This window comes from Pezoporus flaviventris, unplaced genomic scaffold (genome assembly GCF_033815535.1).
Source record: "Pezoporus flaviventris isolate CSIRO_AGI_PZ_B2104156 unplaced genomic scaffold, CSIRO_AGI_Pfla_v1 ptg000069l, whole genome shotgun sequence".
NCBI classification, from domain to species: Eukaryota; Metazoa; Chordata; class Aves; order Psittaciformes; family Psittacidae; genus Pezoporus; species Pezoporus flaviventris.
In genome coordinates this window covers 2,079,642-2,084,929 of record NW_026892617.1, presented here as the reverse complement: position 1 = coordinate 2,084,929, position 5,288 = coordinate 2,079,642, and positions in this window count along the sequence as shown.

The window sequence follows — 5,288 nt, the reverse complement described above, 5'->3', positions numbered from 1 at the left end:
CTGCCTCCAGCTGTATGCATTTATCTCTGTCTATCATCAGGTAATCGGTACCATCAGACAGTGCTCGCTGTGATGGGTTTCTTTTTCACCCTTGACTGCAAACCAACATCTGAGGCAGTGCTGGGTGTCCAGACCCCAAAGGCCATGGTGGGACATGGGGTATGTCCAGGCTACTGTGGTGGTGCCCAGCAATGACCTGCTCCTACAGGATCAGTCATAGAATCAACTAGGCTGGAAAAGACCTTTAAGATCATCAAGTCCACCACTAAACCATGTCACAGCACACACCGGGGCTATGGAGATGTTCCTACAACACACTGGGGCTGTGGAAATGCTCCAGCAGCACACGCTGGGGCTATGGAGAAGTCAGGATGGCCACCCCCCCAAAATGCTGATCCCCTTCATCCTCGCTGTCCTGCCATGCTTTCGGGCAGGGCTGTGGCTCTGCAGGACCACAAAGGCTGCCCTGGTAATGGGGACCCATCACTGACCCAAGACCCGTCCCGGCACTGCCGTGGCTCACCGGGACCGCAGGCTCAGCACCACTGGGGCCGGGCAGGGCAGCGAGCACGGGGGTGCTTTCCCCTCACATAAACACATCTCCAGCAGCTCCCGGCCCCTGCAAGAGCAGAGCTGTGAATTTTCATCTCTCAGCTAATCAACTCGCCTGCTAGTCCAAACTTGTCAGGAGCTTTATCCCTGCCCTGCCAGCCTCCTCCCGGCCCACGGGTGACAGGAGACGTTCCCATCCCTCCCTGACACACATGGAGCTGCTGCAAAAACAAACATCCTCCCGATGGCCATCCCTCCTCGTCAAACCGCCCTGACCCCGGTCCCCGCGGGCAGCCCCTGCAATAACATCTGCGCTGCGCCCGTGCCCGTCCCGAGCAGCGCCCGGTAAAGGGCCGTGTTTACGGAGGGGACGGCAGAGCCCTGCTCCTGCCCACCATGGGCTTTATTAATCGCTGTTCTCCCTGTTCCTCCATGACAAAGCATTAATCAGGGGCCGAGGCTCCTGCAGACAAGAGGCAGCTGTGGCCCCGCTGCACCCAGGAGGCTCAGCAGGGTCCGGACAAGCTTCACACCAAAGAGCAACCATAAACCCGCCTGGGACCCACTGGTCCTGTGCCCTGCTCACTCATGTGTGTTGGTCTCGGTCCATTTGGTCACCGGGCTACACTGCACTAAATGCCCCCCAGTGCTGTGCTCCTGCATGGCCATGGGCAGCTCTGGCTCCAGGACCCCCTGCAGACCATCCCCCAAGTGAGCAGGACTGATTTGGGGATCGCAGCCCCATGCACCTGGTCACATTTCATCATTTCTAGGAGCCAGCCGCAGGTGCTGATGGCAGCAGATCCATCCCCAGGCTGAGTGAGGGGCAGACGTGGAGCACTGGGCACTGCTGGGGCTTCATGGGGGGGCTCTGCTTGTGGCATGCGGGTGCATGGTGAGCTTGTGCCCAGGCCCGGTGAACGTGCTGCTCCTCCAGCTCTTTGCGAGCAGCACGCAGAGCTACTTCATTAACATGTAAACAGCTCTTGGACTCCACAAGCAGCAAATTCCCCTCTTGCCTTTATAGCAGGATGAAAACCATCAGAATCAGCTCTTCAGCTGGATTCCTTCTTCCATGTGGTGCTCTGAAGCCATTCACCCCATGGGAAGAAGCCCTGCATGACCTGAAACCTGCCTGGTCTAGGGGAACCAGAACCAGAGCATCAGCCTGCATCCAGCCCCAGCTTCAGCTTCCAAAGCATCACCCGGTCATGTTCATCATGGCTCTCCATGGAGCTGGACACCCACTGATTCCTAATTAGCCGAAGCAAATTAGCATTGTGCAGCCACACACACTGGTTTTACCAAGGCAGTTTGCAATCCTGAGGGTGCAGAACAGGAGCTGCCTGTGACCATGGAGCAGGTACAGACACACAGGAGGATCTGACACCAGGAAACACCCATCAGCAGGATGCACAAGCTGGAAGCAGAGGACTGAAACCCAGGCATGTGGCAATTTCACCTCCAAATCCAGCCCTGTGTTTGCTGCTTCCTCTGTCCTCGTCCCAAAGGAGATGACTGCCCCCAAGCCAAGTTTCCCAGCCCCTTTAACCTGTTGCTCCTGCCACCCTGGTGGGCTATTGCATGTAGCTGGCAGCTGATGGGTGATGAGGCCGTAGCAGTGACTGCAGCGCCTGGACGGCACCCAGGGGTTATCAGCAGTGGTGGCCGAGGCCGAAGCAGCAGGGCAGGAGCGCGGGGTGAGCAGCCCTCAGCTTCTTGGCATGTTTGCTTGTGCTAAACCTGCACCATGAAAGCTTTTCACAGCAACACTCAGTGCTTGAAGCCTTCCTTGGCTGCGTGCGCCCAAGCCGAGGGTGAGAGCCAGGCCTGGCTCGCGGGCTGGATTGTGCAAATAAACCACAGGCACCACGGCTGGGATGCTCCAGGGTGAACACACACCAAGGCACTGCTCTTTCTCTTAGCAGAGTGCTGCATGGAGGGGCTGGGCACAGCCATGCTTCCCAAGGGATGCTCCCCAGAGCTGCGGTTACACAAAATGCTCACCCAAGCCCTGCTTTCACCACCTCCTGGCAGAGCCTCACCAGCAGTTCATTGCCCCACTGCTGCTCCAGGGTTTTGCTCACCTCTGGGTGTTTCTCACCTCTAAGATGCTCTACAGCAGCATTGCTGGCCCCATAGATGTCTGCATGGGGCTGCTGCCTGCCTGTCCCTGTGTGGACACATGGCTGCCCCAAACATGTGTGAGTTGGGCCCAAACAAATCCATCCCTGCTTTGACAATTAACTTAGCAAACCAAAGCGTGGGGTGCTTGATAGAACTTGTTTTGCTGAGCCAATTCAGTTACAATTTCTCTTGGTGTTTCTGTGATTAGTCTGCTGACAGGGGAACCACCAAGCATCAAGGCAGTAGTGGTACCCAGCACCCCTGCACCCCGTGTCCCCAGCAGCACAGACTCTGCTCTGGGCTATCCCAGCTCTGCTTGCAGGAGCTTGCAGCCAGGACAGGAAGGTTGGACACCTTGGCAGGACTTGCCATGTATGGCCAGGAGCTGCCCTGGGGCACCACCGTGTTTTCTTAGGGTAGGGACTGGGTGCCAGCATCTTCCTCCAGGGCCGGCAGCATTGTTAACACCAGGCTGGACACAGGGGCTTGGAGCAAGCTGCTCCAGTGGAAGGGGTCCGTGCCCGTGGCAGGGGCTGGAGCTGGAGGAGCTCTAAGCTCCCTTCACCCCAAAGCAGGCTCTGACGCTGCGGGTGCTGCAGCAGCGGCCGGGTCACGACACCGCGGTCAATCTGCGGCCGCCCCGGCGAGGCGCCGCTTCCCGGCCCGTTCCCGGGCGCAGGTTGCCCTCTAGCGGCCCGGGGCCGCAGCGCAGCGCCCTGCCCGAGCGGACAAAGCGGAGCCTCCGCCGGCCGGGAGGTGCCGGGAGCGCCCGGTCACGGGCAGCGCCAGAAGCGGGGCTCGGAGGCGCTGGGCACAGGACGGGCCGGGGTAGGGCGGTCCCAGCCGCAGGCTGCACTGAGACTGCATGGAGCAGCCCTGAGAAGGACGTGGGGGTGGTGGCAGACAAGGAGCTCCCCCTGACCTGGCTCCTGTGTGAGCCTGAGCCCAGAGATCCTGACACCGTGTGCTGGGATGCACCCCTTGAGTGAGCAGCAGCTCAGGGAGGGGATCCTGCCCCTCTGCTGTGCTCTGGGGAGACCCCCCTGCAGCCCTGATCCAGCTCTGGGGCAACAGCACAAGAGGGAGCCACGGAGATGCTGCGAGGGCCTAGATGGGGCTTAGAGCAAGCTGTTCTAGTGGCAGGTGTCCCTGGCCATAGCAGGGCTTGGAACTGGATGAGCTTTAAGGTCTCTTCGAACCCAAACTGTTTTATGTTTCTGTGCAATCCCTCTGCTCTGTACACACACACGGCCTCAGCTGCCGTGGCGCATCAAGGCAGAGCTCACATGGATGTGTTTTGGGAGGATGAGCAGATGCCTCGTGTCTGGAGGACTGACTCGCTCCTTCATGCACAGATTGTGGCTGGAAGCAGGGACCAGGTTCAGCTCATGGCACTACAATCGGGTTCAAGGCTCACTCGCACGCTGAAGCTGGGAGTAATGCCCTTATTTGTTGTACAGAGCATGGCAGATCAGAGGGCAAGAGGAACATAGTAGGGTGGTGTTTGTAAAAGGGCTTGTTGGCATTCCAGACTTGGGCATGGATGTTCCACCTCTGCTGCTAGGAAAGCAAGCAGGGCTGGAGCCCAGGCACACACCCATTCCCAATACTACCTTGGCAGGGCTCCTCTGCTCCAGTGGTGAAGGTGGTTACAGGAAGGAAGTGGTGCTTCTTCAGTGGCTGCTGCTTTTGGCTGCACTGAAGCAGGTACCTTCACTCAGGCAGCACCCCGCAAAACATCATCCAGCCGGAAGAGATGAACCAAGGGCTTCTTCCCAGGCTGTTGAAAAACCTGTTCAACTCACTGATGTAAAGATAAGAAAATCAGGTCACTACTGAGGTATAAATAGGGGAGATGAAGCAGCTATGGACTACCCCATCTCCAAAGGTCTCTTCCAACCCAGACCATTTTGTTATTCCCACTGTTGGGCTGGGAGGCATCTGGAACAGCCCCCAGTTCCCCATGGAAGAAACATACTGGTTCTTCACATGGACACCCTGCATCCCAGGCAAAGGAGCCTTTTCCATAGCCAGTGTCTTTTACAGGGCTGGGACACTGGCACCTCCCTCCTGTGGCACAACTGAGCCGTGCTTCTCCGGCATGAGGAGTGCCGACAGTGCCAAGGGAATTTCCAGGACAAACTCTGGATCCTGCCTGGAAAAAAAAGAAATCAGTGCACAGGAAAACCATTTTTACTTAAAAATGCCTAAAAGCCCCAGGAGTTGGGTGCTGTGCCCCCTGAACACACACACACACACACACACACACACACACATACACACACACACAGCCTCCCAAGCAATGCCACTACCTGATCCAGGTGGGGAAGATGGGTGAGCAAGAGCCCCAGGCTGCAGCCAGCCACAACTGCTCATTAGCTATTGTACTACAAAGAAAGGTGCTGTCTTCTGACATTTGAGAGCACACATTAAAGCTCCAGTCCCCTGTGAGCGCAGACTCCTACCTCCTGGACTGCTTCCTGCTGTGCAGCTTCAGTCCACATGCAGTCCTGACTCAATCACAGACTGGTTTGGGTTGTACGGGACCTTAAAGCTCATCCAGTTCTAACCCCTGCACTCCAAACATTTTCTTAAGCAATTTGCACATC